This window comes from Bubalus kerabau, chromosome 6 (assembly GCF_029407905.1).
Source record: "Bubalus kerabau isolate K-KA32 ecotype Philippines breed swamp buffalo chromosome 6, PCC_UOA_SB_1v2, whole genome shotgun sequence".
Classification (NCBI taxonomy): Eukaryota; Metazoa; Chordata; class Mammalia; order Artiodactyla; family Bovidae; genus Bubalus; species Bubalus kerabau.
Genome location: NC_073629.1, coordinates 637998 through 660836, shown reverse-complemented (window position 1 = coordinate 660836; position 22839 = coordinate 637998). Strand labels below are relative to the sequence as shown.

General features: G+C 35.1%; 1 pseudogene; it reads right to left on the bottom strand.

The window, feature by feature from the left end:
- Positions 1–701: 701 nt before the first annotated feature.
- LOC129655851 (olfactory receptor 5D18-like) lies at positions 702–22687 on the bottom strand (annotated as a pseudogene).
- Between the last annotated feature and the right edge of the window lie 152 nt (positions 22688–22839).

The following is a 22839-nucleotide window of genomic DNA, read 5'->3' as shown; positions in this document are numbered from 1 at the left end:
CTTGAAATGCATGTTAGGCAGGTACTCACCATGCTTCCTTTTTGTATGTAAAATTTTCTGAGATCTAGTCTACCATTTTTAAGTCTCTGGTGGACTCTATCAATGGAGAAGGAAATGGCAACCCACTCCAGTATTCTTGCCTGGCAAATCCCATGGATAGAGGATCCTGGTGGACTAGAGTTCATGGGGCTGCAAAAGAATTGGACACAACTGAGTGACTCAACAACAATCATAGCTGGTTATGTTGCCACACTGGAGCTCTTTTGAAAACACATTCGGAATATAGACCATGTCTTATCAACTTTCATTCATGCCAAGTAACCTGCATATACAATATGCAAAAATATCCAAATATGCAAACACAGTATTTATTCAATTAAAAAAATTATTGTTGTATCATTGACTCAGTATTGCACTCTGACCTCCTTGTTTCTCAGGCTTTAGTCTCCTGGATAAAACTCCAACATTGGAATATGTCTCCTAGAACTCTGTCTCTTCTGTTTTCCAAACCAGGGTACATAATATCTATTTTATAAAAGTATCTCTCTTAAGGGCTTGAAATTTTTCCTCTGAAACCTTCTATTATACTTATTGTTTTCTATCTTATACAATTTCTACTTTGTAAAGTGCCCTACTATCATCACTGAATTTTCATCCCTTGAAGGATGAACACTATGTCTTAACTGCTATTTGTACTTTTTGTAAGAGGAAAGCATGTTATTATTGAGAGCCTAGTCTACCATAGGTATTAAAAAATGAGGATGAAATTAACAATTATTAAGATTACACAAGTATGCCACATGATATTTATGTCCTTTAACCTTTGTAATCAGATTATTTTGTCTAAAATTTTACATGAAAAAGACTTGAAAGATTGCTAACTTTTTTTCCAGTAAGTAAGAGAGAAAGTCAAGTTTAGTATGGTTAAGCAAAACACATGTACTTTCTATTTTACATATTAACACTTCATTAATAATAAATTTCTTTTTATCAACCAACCTTTGCAGACACAGTTTATTTACATATCAAGGGCAAAATCTTCCAGAATAATGTTTAATACCAAAATATTTTAGAGTCCATGATGTTGGGGACTGTGTCTTTGACATCCTTATTTCTCAGACTGTAGATCGGGGGATTCAACATGGGGATGACCACCGTGTAAACACAGACGCCACTTTGATTGTGTGCCTGGAGAGTGTGGAGCTGGGCACAGAGTAGAGGAAGAGGATGGTGCCGGGGAAGATGTTGATGGCGGTCAGGTGGGAGGCGCAGGTGGAGAAGGCTTTGCGGCGACCACAGGCTGAAGACATCTTGAGGATGGTGACGACAATAAACACATAAGACAGGAGAATGATGAGAGTGTGATGACCTCATTAAAGGGGGAGAAAATAAAAAGCATCAACTGGTTGAGATAAGTATCAGATAAAGAGAGGGAAAGCAGGTAAGAGAACTCACAGAAGAAGTGAGTTGATTGTGTCGAAACCTCAAAATGATAATTTGATAACAGTACAGGTGAGTATCAAGGAGCAAGCTACTCCCCAAGCATAAGATCCAACCACTAACATGGCACAGAGTCTCGGGGACATGGCCACCATGTAGAGCAGAGGGTTGCAGATGGCCACGAAGTGGTCTTAGGCCATCTCAGCTAATAAAAAGGACTCAGTCACCACAATGGTACAAAAGAAAAAGAATTGTATTACACAACCTACAACTGAAATGGTTCTGTCTTCTACCATGAGGTTCACCGTGGTCTTGGGAGCAACAAAGGAGGAATAAGAAAAGTCCACAAAGGGGAGGTGGCTGAGGAAAAAGTACATAGGGGTGTGGAGTTTGGGGTTAATTTTGATGGTTGGAATCATCCCAAGATTCCCTGCCACAGTGACACTGTAGATGGTGAAGAATGTCAAGAAGAGGGGGACTTGCAACTCTGGGTAATCGGAGAAGCCCAGGAGAGTGAACACGGCCCCACTTATATTTCTCTCTGATAGAAACGTGGCTTCTGTTTGTCAGAATCTGAATCAGTCCTAGAAAGAAAAATATTAAGGGAAATAAGGATGTAAGACACGTGGTTAACTATTCCTTTCCAAAGCTGGAAGAGGAAGCAAAATGTCTCTTTTAGAACCTCTCTCTGTGTTTCTTACTCACGATTGCTAAATCTCTAAAATTTAAAAAAGATAACCATTTAAACTTTTCTTTAAATAGCACAGTACCATTACTGAACTTTTTAGTTTGAATTATAATTTCAACATTTAGAGATAATATGAAATCAAAAGATTTGGGAGTTATTTTAAGTGAAATCCTTCTATAACACTTTTAGGTCCTCTTGAACATTATAAATTCATAAAAGATTAACCTAGCCTAGTACCATAACAGATTATTTCAGTCCTAAAACTAGCAGCAGAAATGAGAAAATTTTAAATTACACTTTGCATCACATGTTCACAATGTGACACTAAGAATGACCCCTCTAACAGTTTACATCTGTGCCTTTATTGTTAATTCCACATGATACTTTAACATTTACTTTTGTTTCTGACTCAGTAAATCTATTGTCAAAATAAACCTTAGTTAATTTTTTTCAGATAGTGTTCTTCTCAACCCAGGGAGCCCTAATTATCCCACCTCATTGCTTGTGGAATAATAACACTGAACAAATAATAAGGATAATACAGTCTATGTCTTTATCAAAGACACAACAAAGCAGAAGACAGAGATCCTTGACTTTCCCTGTAACATGCAAATAAGGATCAATCTACACGTCTGTGACTGGAATCTTGATCCAGACTCCCGGAATTTTCTATTTGTCTAAAAGAGAATCTATGTTCAATGTCTTAGTACTAAGATATTCCATTTACTCATAATCATGTTCCAATTTGTGACAAACTAGTGATCTTAAACCTATGGGAAATTGTCCAATGAAAATGTACATATCAGAGAGCTATACTAGAAGGCAGCAGCAGGTGAGATGACAAAGGAAGTTGAGAAAAATGTAACTAACTCTACTAAAGATTCTAACTTAGAAATGCCCATAAATAAAGACATTTATTCTGTCCCTATATTACCTGTAAAAGAGAAAGATCAAACATTTAAGGTAGTACTTCAGTGTGATATTTCATGAGAAAATTCTAATAGAAAAGAATTGTATTTCTCTAATTGGTGACCAATGACTTCTCAAGGGATAGTGGTAAAGAATCCACCTGCCAATGTAGGAGATGCAAAAGATGCAGGTTCAATCCCTGGGTTGGGAAGATCCTCTGGTGGAGGAAATGGCAACCCACTCCAGTATCCTTGAGTGGAAAATTATGTGGACAGAGTCGGGTTGGCTATATAGTCCATGAAGTCACAAAGAATAGGACACAACTGAGCGACTCAGCACACATGCATGCACAATTGGTGACCTACACCTCTTAGACCCTACCATACCAGGACTTTTCTCTATCATTTCCAATAAGGTTGTCTCTAGTCCCGTAACTCAAGAAATAGATTTTATATGGCTCAGCAGTGATGTCATATCATAGGCAAAACTGAGACACTCAAGATCCCTATATCTTCCTATACTCATAAATTTGAGTATAAATTTTAAAAAGACAATCTATCACAAAGCTAGACATTCTAAACATAGCTGATTTGTCTAAGCCCCTTGAAAATTAATATTAAACTAATGTTTTATTTCATCCAATGGATTTTGTGACCCAAATGTTATTTTTAAATTGCTGGTGAGTTTCTTTGGATTTAGGAAATATGACAGCTAATATCTTTCCTATATCTTTCTTCTCTATTTTGTTTAATTTTTGCTCTCAAGGCTGGTTTACATACCTAATTAAAAATAGTGCCTTTTACTTTTCTTTCACTAGCATTTGTTTAATCTCTGCTTATTTTTTATTAAATATTTGTCTTTATTTCAATTTGACTACTCCTTCAAAAGTTTGTAGACACCAGATAATGCACCTCTCACAGATTCTCAGAGCTCTTCTTACCCTCCATTCCAGGCACTTGTTTGTGTTCAGTCACTCCATTGCTTCAGACTCTTGTGAACCCATGGACTGCATGTAGCTCGCCAGACTCCTTTGCCCGTGGAATTTTTTCCAGGCAAGAATACTGAAGTGGGTTACCATTTCCTACTCCAGGGATGTTCCTAAACCAGGGATCAAACCTGAGTCTCTTGCATCTCTTGCACTGGCAGCAGATTCTTTACCACTGTTCCACCCGGGAAGCCCTGTTGTTTTAAGGGCTCAGCTGAGCCAGTTCTCACACAAAGCTCTGTAGGCTGAGTCCACTTCCTCTTCCTTTACAGTTCAGATTGGTAACTTTCACAATGACTCAGTATTACTCAAGGACTCTCTATGTCTAAATGGTAAATTTTCCCTCACACTGTTTTTCTAATACCCTACTTAGAAAATAATATTAATTTTTGTTTAGAATCTTATTTTTGAATTTAATTTTGGTTGGAAGGGATATATACAGATATACCTGCTCCCTTCTGAGCCTCCCCCTCCCTCCCATGCCTTCTCCTAGGTCATCACAGAGTGCCAGGCTGAGCTCTTGTGTTTCACAGCAGCTTCCCATGATACCTGCTGATGGGTGAAAGTAGAATCTCTCCTGGTTGGGAGTGATGGATATAGCCTTATATCTAAAGTCACAACCTATGGGGCAGAAACCTTAGAGACTGTCTGTTTCCTCATTCTCTTAAAGCCTTGAAATGATTAAAATTAATCACAATTCTCTGAATTAATTCTTTCTTGTGTTCTATAAAACCTGGAGCAGCATTAGGAACATTTCACATGAACATTTGTAGGTTAAAATCACTCCTCTCAGACCCTTCCTCACACTGATACTTTTTTACAGTTATAAAAATTATGTAATTATAGATGAAATCATTAAATATTAATTTAAGGACTATAACATGCCAGGCATAACCTTGTTCCTCCATAATTTTACTCTAACATATGGAAGAAGTATGAAGGTCCAGCATTTAGATCATCATAATTCATTGAGAGTTAAAGCAGAGATATTTAATAAGTTAAATATTTAGTTTGGACAATGAACTGATCCCTTTAAAATAACTATTCTGTTCGATTGCACCACCACATCCATTCCATTAATTACTTCTGTTTATTGAATTATTGAAATAACACATATTCATTGTAGAAACCAAGGACTATAGAATTTAAATAAGGAAAATTAACACAGTAGAAATAATTCAAGTCCATTTCAAATCTCACAGTCAAGTTTAGTAAATATGACCAACATTACCTGAAGTAAAAGATAAAGGTGAGCATCTCCAGTGGTGCAGTGTGGGCATCATTTATCCCCTGAAATGATGCGATGAGAAATTTCACCTCTGTGACATTCTTTCCATAGATTCTATGGAATCTCATCTTACTATAAGAAAATTATTAAGAAAACCCATATCTGCAAGCATTCTACAGGATACCTCATCCATACTCCTTAAAATTATTGAAGCCAAAGGAAAAAAAAAAAAAAGGAAAGAGTCAAAATTTGTCACAGATCAGACATTAGGGAGACATGGTGACAGTACAGTGTGGTACCTGGATTGGGTCCAAGAAAACAAAGGGAATTAAAGGGAAAAAGCTGATGGAATCCAAGTAAAATTTAGATTTTAGTGATCATATTGTACTAATATTTATTTTTATTTTATTGTGGTAAGAACATTTCACATAGGACCTACCAAATTAAGATATTTTAAATGTACAATACAGTATTGTTGACTACCAATATGATTTGTGTACAGTATATCTCTAGAACCCATTTAACTTGCTTAATTGATATTTTATGTCCATTGATTTGTAACTTCCTGTTTTCCCCTCCTCTTGCCTCTGACATCTATCACTCCACTTTTTGACTCCATGAATATATAAGTGGAGTTATACAGTATTTGTCTTTCTGTGACTGCCATATTTCACTAAGCACACTCTCATCCATGTGGTAATGTACTGCATAATTTCTTTTTTTATGCCATTTTTATGTACATACCACATTTTCTTGATCCACTTTTTGGTCCATAGACATTTAGGTTATTTCTAATCTTTGTTATTGTGAATAGCTCTGCAATGAACAAGGGAATGCTAATATCTCTTTTAAATAATCATTTTAATTCTTTTGAATTAAATAAATATTTGAATTAAATAAATTTTCAGAAGCAGAGTTACTGGATTATCAGAGCATATCTTTAATTTTTATAGTATGAAAGGCCGCCATACTATTTTCACAAGTATATTTAAGTAACAATCAGAAGGCATTTTTTCCATGCCAGTTCTCACTATCATAATTCTTTATCCGTGATTTTTTTCAGAGATTTTCAATTCTGACTCTATTGATATTTTGGACTGGATTATTCTTTTTATGGGAGCTATCCTGTGCAGCTTCTCTGGCCTCTGTCCACTAGATGATAGTACCTTCACCCCTGGCCCCTGCATTATGACACCAAAAATGCCTCCAGATATTGTCTATTGTCCCCTTGGGAGGTGAGGGGGGAGTGAATAAACCACTGACCATCTTTTACTCAATTCTGGTAGATTTTCATGTCCTTCTAGTTAACTTATATGCAATTAAATATCTATTTCCTTATCTCCCAAATACTATTATATAAGCCACGTGTATTATTGTCAATCCTGGGAAGCGTGGTATCTAAAATGTTTATCCTTACAATTTCTTCCCATTGTTTTTGTTTGTGGTCTTGTGAGTCAGCACTTGTTTTTCCATGCCAGGCCAATTGGTGTAAAGAACAGTGCAGGAATGGTGAAGAGGAGCTACCCCACGTCCGAGGTCAGGGGCGGCAGCCGAGAGGAGCTACCCCACGCCTGAGGCCAGGGGCTGCAGCAGGGAGGAGCAACCCCACCTCCAAGGAGCGGTGGCTGCGCTGGTGCAGGAGGGCCTAGCTATTCCATGTTCAAGGTCAGAAGGGGCAGTGGTGAGAAGATACCCCTCGCCCAAGGTAAGGAGCAGTGGCTGGGCTTTGCTGGAGCAGCCGTGAAGAGATATCCCACGTCCAAGGTAAGAGAAACCCAAGTAAGACAGTAGGTGTTGCAAGAGGGCATCAGAGGGCAGACACACTGAAACCATACTCACAGAAAACTACTCAATCTAATCACACTAGGACCACAGCCTTGTCTAACTCAATGAAACTAAGCCATGCCCGTGGGGCCACCCAAGACGGGCGGGTCATGGTGGAGAGGTCTGACAGAATGTGGTCCACTGGAGAAGGGAATGGCAAACCACTTCAGTATTCTTGCCTTGAGAACCCCATGAACAGTATGAAAAGGGAAAATGATAGGATGCTGAAAGAGGAACTCCCCAAGTCAGTAGGTGCCCAATATGCTACTGGAGATCAGTGGAGAAATAACTCCAGAAAGAATGAAGGGATGGAGCCAAAGCAAAAACAATACCCAGTTGTGGATGTGACTGGTGATAGAAGCAAGGTCCGATGCTGTAAAGAGCAATATTGCATAGGAACCTGGAATGTCAGGTCCATGAATCAAGGCAAATTGGAAGTGGTGAAACAGGAGATGGCAGGAGTGAATGTCGACATTCTAGGAATCAGAGAACTAAAATGGACTGGAATGGGTGAATTTAACTCAGATGATCATTATATCTACTACTGCGGGCAGGAATCCCTCAGAAGAAATGAAGTAGCCATTATGGTCAACAAGAGTTCGAAATGCAGTACTTGGATGCTATCTCAAAAATGACAGAATGATCTCTGTTCGTTTCCAAGGCAAACCATTCAATATCACAGTAATCCAAGTCTATGCCCCAACCAGTAACGCTGAAGAAGCTGAAGTTGAACGGGTCTAGGAAGACCTACAAGACTTTTTAGAACTAACACCCAAAAAAGATGTCCTTTTCATTATAGGAAACTTGAATGTAAAAGTAGGAAGTCAAGAAACACCTGGAATAACAGGCAAATTTGGCCTTGGAATACGGAATGAAGCAGGGCAAAAACTAATAGAGTTTTGCCAAGAAAACGCACTGGTCACAGCAAACACCCTCTTCCAACAACACAAGAGAAGACTCTACACATGGACATCACCAGATGGTCAACACCAAAATCAGATTGATGATATTCTTTGCAGCCAAAGATGGAGAAGCTCTATACAGTCAACAAAAACAAGACCGGGAGTTGACTGTGGCTCAGATCATGAACTCCTTATTACCAAATTCAGACTGAAATTGAAATGAAAGTAGGGAAAACCACTAGACCATTCAGGTATGACCTAAATCAAATCTCTTATGACTATACAGTGGAAGTGAGAAATAGATTTAAGGGCCTAGATCTGATAGAGTACCTGATGAACTATGGACTGAGGTTTGTGACATTGTACAGGAGACAGGGATCAAGACCATCCCCATGGAAAAGAAATGCAAAAAAGCAAAATGGCTGTCTGGGGAGGCCTTACAAATAGCTGTGAAAAGAAGAGAAGCGAAAAGCAAAGGAGAAAAGGAAAGATATAAGCATCTGAATGTAGAGTTCCAAAGAATAGCAAGAAGAGATAAGAAAGCCTTCCTCAGCGATCAATGCAAAGAAATAGACAAAAACAACAGAATGGGAAAGACTAGAGATCTCTTCAAGAAAATTAGAGGTACCAAGGGAACATTTCATGAAAAGATGGGCTCGATAAAAGACAGAAATGGTATGGGCCTAACAGAAGCAGAAGATATTAAGAAGAGGTGGCAAGAATACACAGAAGAACTGTACAAAAAAGATCTTCACGACCCAGATAATCACGATGGTGTGATCACTGACCTAGAGCCAGATATCCTGGAATGTGAAGTCAAGTGGGCCTTAGAAAGCATTACTACGAACAAAACTAGTGGAGGTGATGGAATTCCAGGTGAGCTATTCCGAATCCTGAAAGATGATGCTGTGAAAGTGCTGCACTCAATATGCCAGCAAATTTGGAAAACTTAGCAGTGGCCACAGGACTGGAAACGAACAGTTTTCATTCCAATCCCAAAGAAAGGCAATGCCAAAGAATGCTCAAACTACCGCACAATTGCACTCATCTCACACACTAGTAAAGTAATGCTCAAAATTCTCCAAGCCAGGCTTCAGCAATACGTGAACCGTGAACTTCCAGATGTTCAAGCTGGTTTTAGAAAAGGCAGAGGAACCAGAGATCAAATTGCCAACATCTGCTGGATCATTGAAAAAGCAAGAGAGCTTCAGAAAAACATCTATTTCTGCTTTATTGACTATGCCAAAGCCTTTGACTGTGTGGATCACAAGAAACTGTGGAAAATTCTGAAAGAGATGGGAATACCAGACCACCTGACCTGCCTCTTGAGAAATCTGTATGCAGGTCAGGAAGCAACAGTTAGAACTGGACATGGAACAACAGACTGGTTCCAAATAGGAAAAGGAGTACGTCAAGGCTATATATTGTCACCCTGCTATTTAACTTCTATGCAGAGTACATCATGAGAAACGCTGGGCTGGAAGAAGCACAAGCTGGAATCATGATTGCTGGGAGAAATATCAATAACCTCAGATATGCAGATGACACCACCCTTATGGCAGAAAGTGAAGAGGAACTAAAAAGCCTCTTTATGAAGGTAAAAGAGGAGAGTGAAAAAGTTGGTTTAAAACTCAACATTCAGAAAACTAAGATCATGGTATCTGGTCCCATCACTTCATGGAAAGTAGTTGGGGAAACAGTGTCAGACTTTATTTTTTTGGGCTCCAAAATCACTGCAGATGGTGGCTGCAGCCATAAAATTAAAAGATGCTTACTCCTTGGAAGAATAGTTATGATCAACCTAGATAGCATATGGAAAAGCAGAGACATTACTTTGCCAACAAAGGTCCGTCTAGTCAAGGCTATGGTTTTTCCAGTGGCCATGTATGGATGTGAGAGTTGGACTGTGAAGAAAGCTGAGCACTGAAGAATTGATGCTTTTGAAGTGTGGTGTTGGAGCAGACTCTTGAGAGTCATTTGGACTGCAAGGAGATCCAACCAGTCCATTCTGAAGGAGCTCAGCCCTGGGTGTTCTTTGGAAGGAATGATGCTAAAGCTGAAACTCCAGTACTTTGGCCACCTCATGCCAAGAGTTGACTCATTGGAAAAGACTTTGAAGCTGGAAGGGATTGGGGGCAGGAGGAGAAGGGGATGACAGAGGATGAGATGGCTGGATGGCATCACTGACTCGATGGACGTGAGTCTCAGTGAACTCCGGGAGTTGGTGATGGACAGGGAGCCCTGGCGTGCTGTGATTCATGGGGTCGCAAAGAGTCGGACACGACTAAGAGACTGAACTGAACTGAACTGAACTGAAAATCTTATTTAGAGCAACCTTGTTGATTCTATTTCTCTAGAAGTTTCCTGTTAATTCTTTTAAATTCAATTTTGATTAAATACCTGCCTTCTCCCTTGCACAGTTCTACCCCGAATTGGCAGAAGCAGAGAGACATGCACCAAAGAGTCTCAGGGCCCCTCTGTCCTCACTCCCAGGAAACACTTGTTCAGGACACTACTATGAAGGAGTTCAGCTAAGTCAGGCCCTTCTAAATATCTTTCAGGAAAATATGCACTTCTTGTTCCTGATATGTAACGTTTGCGGTGACTCAAAATTCCCCCAAGTGATTTCCCTCATGAAGAAATAACTGAAGCTAAGGTATCTATTAGATACCCTATATGGGACTGTGGGAAAGGCAGCCCCACCCCCCTGCCCTCCAGAGGACTTGTTGATTTACCTGGAAGGACGAGTCCCATATGTCTCCTCCACTCTCTGTGGCACAAGGCCCTAGAGAGAATCCCTTTCCTTCCTCTTCAGAGGCTCAAGACAAGCAATTAAAGCTAATTATTGTTTTCTGATGCAATTTATATTTCTTGAAAACATGAGAAAAAATCAATAGCAGACTTAGAAACATTGTATATGAAAGTAAATCAAAAGTTTAACTGTCACCTTCTCACTAAGCCCCATTATCATTCCCAGAGACTCCAAAACTGTTGCATAATGACATCACAGCAAAAGTACGGAGAAGGCAATGGCAACCCACTCCAGCACTCTTGCCTGGAAAATCCCATGGACGGAGGAGCCTGCTAGGCTGCAGTCCATGGGGTCACTAAGAGTCGGGCATGACTGAGCGACTTCACTTTCACTTTTCACTTTCATGCATTGGAGAAGGAAATGGCAACCCACTCCAGTGTTCTTGCCTGGAGAATCCCAGGGACGGGGGAGCCTGGTGAGCTGCTGTCTCTGGGGTCGTACAGAATCGGACATGACTGAAGCGACTTAGCAGCAGCAGCAGCAGCAAAAGTTATCTAGATTGCACAGTAAACATTTCTTTTTTTTAAAATACATTGTTTATGCTTTTAATTTCTTTTAGATTTACCAAGGTATAATTGACAAACAGAATTTATATATATGTAAGGTATAAATCTGATGTTTCGATATCTATATGTATGTGTGTGTGTATATATATATATATGGTAGATTTGTTTAAAATCACATACAATGACACAGACAAAATATGCAATAAAACTAGTGTTTTTCTTATTGCATGGCTGTTTGCTTCTCAATTCATATATTTCTTAGCTAAATATTACCTAATGACCTAAAAAATTCAAAGGAAGCTAACAAAGAAACACTGAATTATAAGCTGTTGATGTTAGAATTATAAATTATAATTTTCTGTATGACAAAAATATCCTAAACAACTTCTAATTCCTGTAATTTGAAAGATAATTCTGCTTAGAATGTGTATTCCATTCAAAAACTCTAAAGGAATTAAACAAGCTACTGGAGTGGAACAGAATTTCAGAATATGCTCAGGCTCCCTTGTCCCTGGGATTCTCCAGACAAGAACACTGGAATGGGTTGCTATTCCCTTCTCCAGGGGATCTTCCCCACTCAGAGATCTAAGCTGGGTCTCCCCATTGCAGGCAGACCCTTTACCATTGGAGCCACCAGGGACAACAAAGAGGTGAATATGAAATTAACAGAAATGCTTGGTGCTGCTCATTTATGAAATCAAAACTTAGAAATACAGTGTAAATCTCAAAGAAATATCAAAGTTATGGTATATGTTTATATACAGGACTTCCTTGGTGGCTCAGATGGTAGAGAATCTGCCTGCAATGTGGGAGGTCCAGATTCCATCCCTGAGTTGTGAAGAATATTATAATATTGTAATATTAAAAATATTTTAATATTTATAATATAATATAATTTAATACAATTTAATATATAATATTATATATAATATATAATATATATTATATATAATATATACATATATTATATATGTATGTTATAGATATGTGTAAATATAATATATATACATAATTTTATAATATATATAATATGTATATGCATTATATATCATATACATATATAATATAAATATAATATATAATGTATAATATAATATATAATATCTAAGATCTATATATAATACATATAAATATATATAATATATAATAAAAATGAATATGTAAATATATAATTATATATATAATGTAAATATATAAATCTATATTTATAAAAATATATGTATTTATATACATTATATATATAATATAATGTATATATAAATAAATATATGTATTTATATATACATAAAACATATAAATATACATAAATACAATATATTAATATATATTTAATTTTAAATTTAATATTTTAATATATGTTTAATATATAATTTATTAATATTATTAATACAATATATTATTATATTATATATTATTATAATATATTATCTATTAATATACATTATATATATTATATAATAAATAAACATATAAATATATAAATATTATATGTATTATGTATTATTTATTATGTATATGTACATTATATGTATTATTATATATATTATACTATATGTATATATATTATATTATATTATATATATATTATATAATAATGTATAATATATTATATATAATAAATTATATTATATACTAGTATATTATAATATATTATATAATTATAATAATATAATATAACATAAAATTATAAATATAATATAGAGTATGATATATATTATATAATTACATTATATGTATTATAAAATATATATTACATATATTATACTATATTATATATATTATATATGTCTGATCTGATCTGATATTTTATATATTATATATTATCTAGGTATATATGTATATATATTCATATATAAAATAAATATATATACTATATGATCCATAAGATATAATATATATAATATGATACAATTTTATATAATTAAAATTATATATGTATTTATATATAATATATATTATATAGCATATATTTAATAAATATAAAGAAATAAATATAACTATTATATAATTATATTATATATAATATGATATATAATATAATATGTAATATAGAAAATATATAATATAATATAAATATATAATATATAATATATATAATATATAATGTAATATATATAATGTTATATATTTTAAATATACTTATATAATATATATATCTTTTATATCTTTTATATATCATTATAATTAATATATAATATAATCTAACAATATATAATATATAAAAATAATATATTATTATATATTATATAAATATATAATATAAATATATAATATATTTATATAAATATATAATATATAATATAAAATTATATATAATATATATGAAATATATATAATATATATATTTATATAAGTATACAATATATTGTATATTTATAAATATACTATATTTATAAAGTATAGTATATATAAATATACTATAAAAATACTATATATTGTATAGTATATATCATTTTATATATATAAGATATATTATTATATATATTATATATAATAATATATACTATACAATATATAGTATTTATATAGTATATATAATATATATATGTAATATATAATATATATAAATATATATATAATATATAATTATATCATATCTTTAATATATATAATATATATATTATATAATATATATAATATATATTAGTATATATATAATATATATAGTATATATTATTATATATAATAATATATACTATACAATATATAGTATTTATATGGTATATATAATATATATTTAATATATATTATATATAATTATGTCATATATTTAATATATATATAATATATATTATATTACTATATATATTATATAGTATATACTGTATAATATTATTATATATAATATATAGTATATAGTATATATAATGATATATAATACATAATATTATATTAATAATTTAATATATATTAAATTATTATTTATGTATATTTATATTTATTATATTATATATTATAATAAATAATATAATATATTAATATATATAATTATATGTATTATATATAATATATAATTACATGTATTATATATATAATTAATATAATATATATAATTACATATAATATGTTATATATAATTATATACATATAATTATGTTTATAATTATATTTATAATTATAAATTTCACTTTATATTTATATATATTTATATATATTTAATTATAATTATAATTATTTAAATATAATTATATATTATATATTATGTATTAATATAATATATATTAATATATTATATGTAATATATATTATATAATGTACATATATAATATATATTTATATTATAATTATATTATATATAATATACATTATATTATATTATATATATTGCATTTTATTAATAGTATAGTTATATTATAATTGCGTTATATAAATTAATTGAAGACTCCTTAGAATAGAAGTTCTTCCTTGGGGAAGAGTTACACACCTAAAGACTGCATTGCTTATGTCCATACCTAGAGGAGCTCTATTAGGGAGCAGACGGAGAGTGAAGGAGGTAGGGAGACAGAAGGGTGGAGGTGCACGCAGAAGGCCCAAGCTTTTAGTCTGTCTGCCTTCAGCTACCCCAGTGCTGTATCCGGCTTTCAAGGATTCCCATTTGAGGTGACCACCCCAGAAAAATCTAGAATGAATTACCTCTATTATCATTCTCTCCTAACATTAGATATAAATTGCCACAGATAAAAATTACTTTACAGCGAAATTACTCTTAAGGAAGAAAGTCATTGTCTGTAAAAAATAAGTAATTTCATCTGAATCTGAATAAAAGCAGTAATCTTCAAGAAAAAGTATGAGATGGTTAGATGACATCACTGACTCAATAGACATGAGCTTATGCAAACTCTGGGAGGTAATGAAGGACAGGGAAGCCTGGTATGCTGCAGTTCATGGAGTCACAAAGAGTTGGACACGACTTAGTGACTGAACAACAATGGAAAAAATTGAAAATCCTTTCTACTGAGCAGGCACTTGAGGTGAAAAATGGAGAATTCTGGTAAGCATTACTAATTTAAAATGAACTAATTTAAAATGCAAATTCTTTATGACATTTTTTGGATGAAATGTTAATCATGTTGTCTTAATAAAAATAATAAATTCTTATTTAATGCTGGTAATATTTGGATATCATCATGCTGGATACAGAATGAGATCTCAAGAAATAAAAAAGCAGCATAATACTTTTTTCAGTCTTAGTTAAGCATAGTGGTATTTGTATTTTTAGTCAGTCCTTCACTCACATATTCACTCATTCATTCATTTGATAAATGCTCATGAGAATTCATTGATATCATTTAGTCACAGGGTATATACCTTTCATATAATAAGAAATAGAGTAGGATAATGTTTCATTTATCTCTGGAAAGAGCTACGGTACATGTGGAACTATGAAGGACTATAAAGCCATGTTATGGTCGGTGAACAGTTTGGGCCATTTAAAGAATTTCTTATATTTTGTTATAAGAAATATAAGAATTTCTTATATTTTGTTATCAATTTAAATGTTTACTTTTCTTGAACATGCTGCTGCTGCTAAGTCACTTCAGTCTTGTCCGACTCTGTGAGACCCCATAGACATCAGCCTACCAGGCTCCCCTATCCCTGGGATTCTCCAGGCAACAACACTGGACTGGGTTGCCATTTCCTTTCCCCATGCATGAAAGTGAAAAGTGAAAGTGAAGTCGCTCAGTCGTGTCCGATACAGCGATGCCATGGACTGCAGCCTACCAGGCTCCTCTGTCCATGGGATTTTCCAGGCAAGAGTACTGGAGTGGGTTGCCATTGCTTTCTCCATTTCTTGAACATACATCAATTTAAATGTTTACTTTTCTTGAATTTCTTATATTTTGTTATCAATTTAAATGTTTATTTTTCTTGAACATACATGTCATATCATGAGGAGTTTTTCATTCTTATCAAGAACATAAAATGTAACGTTAATTTATTGCTGATACATAATAATATTGGTATGTTGGAAATAGTAATTAAATACCTACTATGCAAATAAATACCTAGTAAAATAGCATGTTTTTCTTAGAAACGTATGTTTCATGTGATTATTCAGGACTATAAATGAAGAAGCTATTATAAGATGTAATAGATTCATTATAAATTTTGCAATCTTATTTATTATCTTTTAGATATTATTTGTCACTTTCAAGCTTGCCTAGAATATTAGAAAAAAATTAGAATTATATAATTAAATATATATCAACCTGTTCCATTAAAATTTTGTCTAGAACCTAAATTAGGAAACTAATACATAGTATTATAATGTGTGAGATTTTAGAGGATTATTATCATTTTAATTATGTTAATTATTTTTAATTTTCTTCTCCATAGAAGTAGAAAAATTCATTGACATAAGTTCACTGGTCAAGATAGTAAATAATTTTTTGTATTTTTTTAACCATTTCCCTTTATTTTGTATGCATCAATAAGTTCATTAGAGGAGAACATAGGCAAAACACTCTCTGACATACATCACAGCAGAATCCTCTATGACCCACCTCCCAGAATATTGGAAATAAAAGCAAAAATAAACAAATGGGACCTAATTAACCTTAAAAGCTTCTGCACAACAAAGGAAACTATAAGCAAGGTGAAAAGACAGCCTTCAGAATGGGAGAACATAATAGCAAATGAAGCAACTGACAAACAACTAATCTCAAAAATATACAAGCAACTCCTACAGCTCAATTCCAGAAAAATAAATGACCCAATCAAAAAATGGGCCAAAGAACTAAATAGACATTTCTCCAAAGAAGACATACAGATGGCTAACAAACACATGAAAAGATGCTCAACATCACTCATTATCAGAGAAATGCAAATCAAAACCACTATGAGGTACCATTTCACGCCAGTCAGAATGGCTGCAATCCGAAAGTCTACAAGCAATAAATGCTGGAGAGGATGTGGAGAAAAGGGAACCCTCTTACACTGTTGGTGGGAATGCAAACTAGTACAACCACTATGGAGAACAGTGTGGAGATTCCTTAAAAAACTGGAAATAGAACTGCCTTATGACCCAGCAATCCCACTGCTGGGCATACACACTGAGGAAACCAGAAGGGAAAGAGACACGTGTACCCCAATGTTCATCGCAGCACTGTTTATAATAGCCAGGACATGGAAGCAACCTAGATGTCCATCAGCAGATGAATGGATAAGAAAGCTGTGGTACATATACACAATGGAGTATTACTCCGCCATTAAAAAGAATACATTTGAATCAGTTCTAATGAGGTGGATGAAACTGGAGCCTATTATACAGAGTGAAGTAAGCCAGAAAGAAAAACACCAATACAGTATACTAACGCATATATATGGAATTTAGAAAGATGGTAACAATAACCTTGTATACGAGACAGCAAAAGAGACACTGATGTATAGAACAGTCTTTTGGACTCTGTGGGAGAGGGAGAGGGTGAGATGATTTGGGAGAATGGCATTGAAATATGTATAATATCATGTATGAAACGAGTTGCCAGTCCAGGTTTGATGCACGATACTGGATGCTTGGGGCTGGTGCACTGGGACGACCCAGAGGAATGGTATGGGGAGGGAGGAGGGAGGAGGGTTCAGGATGGGGAACACGTGTATGCCTGTGGTGGATTCATTTCTATATATGGCATAACCAATCAATATTGTAAAGTTTAAAAATAAAATAATATTAAAAAAAAGAAAAAAAATAAGTTCATTAAGACAGTTTAGTTATAAGAACAAAGGCTCCCATATACCACTCTTTACCACCTCCATCTTTTATTCCCTTTGTGAAAATGTAAAGTCCTCATAGCTGCTTTAGAAATATAAAAATCTCTGATTTGTTTGAAAAAGCCTCAGTATGCATAGGCAATGTTTAAAATGGCTTTGGTAAAATAAAAAGTAGAAAGCTTTTAAAGCAGATGTAGAGATTCTGTCAACTTAGAAGCAAGGCCAAGATGACAGCGTATATTGGAAAACGATCCAACTTGGGTCATCAGTTGCTTCTTGAGGTTGGTCTAACAGCTGGAGTATTCTTGTTATTAACTAAGTGTCCTTATTAACCAGGGGCAATTCAGCCCTGTCTTCAGGGTCCTCCAGAATGCTTTGTAAAATAACTGCTGCTGCTGCTGCTAAGTCACTTCAGTCATGTCCAACTCTGTGCGACCCCATAGACGGAAGCCCACCAGGCTCCCCCGGCCCTGGGATTCTCTAGGCAAGAACACTGGAGTGGGCCGCCATTTCCTTCTTCAATGCATGAAAGGGAAAAGGGAAAGTGAAGTCGCTCAGTTGTGTCCGACTCTTAGCGCCCTCATGGACTGCAGCCTACCAGGCTCCGCCGTCCATAGGATTTTCCAGGCAAGAGTACTGGAGTGGGGTGCCATTGCCTTCTCCATGTAAAATAACTACAATGGCCCAAATTAAGGAAAAAGCAAATAACTATAATTGCTCTGGTACATATACTTTGCCAAGCCAACGGTACATATACTTTGCCAAGCCAACAAAAACTGATTTCTAAGATGTTGGAAGGCCTTTTTAATTATCAAAGAGAATTAAAATTATGTTGTCTTATTTTTCTTTCTATATTTAAAATATTGCTTTTGTTTTGAAGTATTTCAGTTTTCTCTGAAAATTTGCATATATGTTTTCAACTAACAATAAGAGACTAATACTTGTTTCCTTATTTTATATTTGCAGAATGTTGATTTATGTCTTGTGTTAGATGCTGTGGAAGATATGAAAAGTTAATAGGTGAAATCTCTGCCTTCGAAGAGAGTATGTTCTCTTTGGGGGAGTAAAGAAATGCATAAATGAACAATTAAATAGTAATGGAAGGAACTCTAAAAAAGTACTGAACTCTTTATGCTAGACTATGCAGATAACTACACATCACATTGACTTATGCAGGCACAATAATGTTTTTTAGAACATTATAAAAGAAAATGGAAATGGTGCAGAAAACATTCAGGTTTTTGAAAAAAATTACAGAATCGATGTCTGCTCCCACAACTTACAAGTTGACTTTACTTGGGTTCCCTGAAACAATTTCTCCTTTGCATGGTCCTTTTAGCCACTGAGAGAATAAAAGTCAGACATTAAGCTGGACCTGCCATTTTTTTTTCTTTATTAAATGAGACAATACACATATGTGGAGGATTATGTAGACTTGGGGGCTTTTTCTGATTGTCTTTCTTTGCCAACAGCAGCAGCAGAGGAAAGAAAGTGGAGAGGAGTGGTGTAAATGTGAGTATTGAGAAGGTTTAAAGAAGTGAGGAAGGGTGAGTGGATGACAGAATGTCCTTTAGTTCAGTGTTACTCAAAATGCTGGCTTATGAAATATTTATACTGAAATTAGTACAGAAATTGAGAGCTAAGTGTTTAGAATTTTTATGGCAGTTTGATAGAGTAATTCTATGCTAATTTAGTAATAACTGGGGACTGACGGTCTGTGGTTGAGACTTCACCTCTCAATGTAGGGGTTACAGGTTGGGGAGTTACAATGAAGGGGTTACCTGTTTGGGGAGGTAAGACCCACATGCCTTGCAGTCTAAAAACCAAAACATAAAACAGAAGCAATATTGTAACAAATTCAATAGAGACTTAAGAATGGTTCACATTAAAAAATATTAGTAATAATATTCTGAGGCTGTATTTTTACATCTTTAACTTTTTTCTCTTTGCTTTTCTAATCATTTAATTTATTGAATTTTAAAGTGGTATCAGCCTGCAATTGATTCTTCAGCTCCAGCAGTTTGGAAAACCCTGTTTTTACCAGAGTAGACATTTTAAATTTTACCAATTGAAAGTTGATCAATTAGCTCAGTGACTTTTTTGAAACTAACATCACAGTTCCTCTTTTTCAACAGTGATGAAAACAATTCATTATTGTCAATGTGATGTTGGCAGCAGGGGCTTTGAGGATTTCATGGCACCAGCCTGTGTATGACTGCTTGGATGAGGGACTTGCAGGAGACAGGGACATACAAAGATTTTTTCGCCACTGTCATAGATGCGATGAAAAACTTGTAAACAAAAGGATGAATGTTTAATAATGCAGAACATCACAGCAGCAAGGGAATAGAAGTTATCCAGCAAACAGCACTAAGACAAATGCCAGACTCTCTAGAATATTCACAGGACCAGGGTATACATTGCTTCAGCCTGGTTGATGCTGCTCAGGTAAACTTTAGTAGTCAGCATTTTCTCCCCTGATGACTTACACAACTCTGGCTTAGAATCTGGTAAATAACTTGGGGAAGTGAAGACCAAAGAAGAAATGTCTGGCATTAAAAGTAAATCAGGTGGGAAGAGCAAGAAAGACATCTACAAACAAAATCTGTTCCCTGCTCCCATTTCCTCCTAATTTCTGGCTGACTTTATTTATTTATTGTGTGTATGTGTGAACTTTCCAAGCAGAATTGATCTTAGGTAACACCTGGATGATAGATGTCAGAAGTCTATGACAAGCTATTTTTGGATTTGGTGACCGGAAATCAGAAAAGTCAACAATAGCTAACAAAACTCAGTCTGTGTATTGCAAATACTGTCAATGAATGCCTGATTTTATGCCTTTCTTTTTAAAAGAAAAATATAGTTGACAAAGTCATTTATATGTCTATCATTTCTACACTTATATTTTAAAAAGAATTTTCAATAACTAAGATGTATTTTTACCAATCCACTTTTTTAATTTGGAGATTTTTCATAGATGTCCTTTTTAATAAGGAAAGTCCAAAGGCAGAATGATTTAATTATAGGAGCCTCAGGGAATTCTCTTAGCATTTTTTATTTTTTAAACCTTTTTGAGACAACTATAGATTCACATGCAGTTGTGCAAAATACAGTGATTCCATGGCTCTTTCATGCAGTTTTCCCCAAAAGCATAACATAACTGTTGCATAACGATAGTACAATATCACAGTCAGGAAACTGACATTGACATAATTTACAGAATGAATTCAGATTTCATCAGTTTTACATGCACTCATGTGAGTACCTATGTGTGTATTTGCTGCTAAGTCACTTCAGTCGTGTCCGACTCTGCAACCCCATAGATGGCAGCCCACCAGGCTCCCCCGTCCCTGAGATTCTCCAGGCAAGCACACTGGAGTGGGTTGCCATTTCTTTTTCCAATGCATGAAAGTGAAAAGTGAAAGTGAAGTCACTCAGTTGTGTCCTACCCTCAGTGACCCCATGGACTGCAGCCTTCCGGGCTCCTCCATCCATGGGATTTTCCAGGCAAGAGTACTGGAGTGGGGTGCCATTGCCTTCTCCGTCTGTGTATTTAGTTCTCTGCAATTTTTATCACATTTGTAGATTTGGGCAACCACCACCACTGTCAGGATACAGAATATTCACATCACAAGCTTCTCCTGAGCTACCTTTTTATAGCCAAAATCACTATACTTCCCCATCCTTCCTGAACTCTTGGAAAACTCTAGGCTTTTCTCCATCTTTACTTTTTGTCATTTCAAGTATGTTGTGTAAGTGGAATCATACAGTACATAAGACTATGTGGTTGACTTTTTAAATTAGCATTATTCCTTTGAGATCAACCAGGTTATTGTGCCTATGTTCATTCTATTTTATTGCTGAGTAGTATTCCATGGTATTGTGGGCCACGTTTTTAAATTATTCACCCATTGAAGAACATTTGTATTGTTTACTTAGAAATAGTCTTTTTTTTTTCTTTTGTAATTGAGATAATCCCCTCCATAATCTTATTCTCAAAGAATTTATTTGAGCAAAGAGATTTGTAAATATTCATCCATTAGAGTATTCCCTGGGCTCAAGGGCTGAGTGGAAGGTGGGTAGGGAAAGGGAGGGGAGGAGAGTGTGTTGGGGGGAAGAGAAAGTATAGAATTCTGAGTTGAATTCCAGTCATCTCAGTACAATGATCCTTCATAGGGTCTCTGTTCTGTACTGGGCCATGTTTCCCATACCCAGAGGGAAGATCAAATTACCCTGGAGATGTGGCCTTCTCCAAGGAGAATCTCCCTCAGGACCCAAAGTTTGCTGTTTAGGGGATATCTTAGGCCAGAAGTACCAGGAGTGTCGCAGTCCATGGGTAGGATAGCAAGCACCGTGATCCCCTGTGAGGTGGAAATCACGACGTTGGAATGGGAAATGGCTTTGGGAGCACTACTGAGAAACTGAGGTTTTTTTTTTCTGTGGGGAAGCTGGATACCCGTGTTTGGGCAATTCCAAAGCGCGGGGCCGAGGCCTACATGCTTACATATAGAAACGGTGGGTGGCATACAGTGGGTGAGGGGCCGGGGGCATGCAGTGACGCCCTCCCAGGTGGCTGCGACGGCAGGAGCAGTTAGTGCTACGCCTTGCCGGGAATACCGAGTCGCCTCACTCATGGCAGAAGTTTGAGCCTTGACTCCCACGGCGGTGAAAGGAGGAAGCATTGTGAGCGGTGTTGCTCTGGGGAGTGAGTCAGCAGGGGGAAGGGGCCAGCAGCTTCACTCCCCTTTTTCCTCTCTCCTGATGCTTAAAGGAGTTACAACGGCCCAGTCAGGTCTCAGGTTGACAGTTCCAACCAGTATTTCTCAATATGATT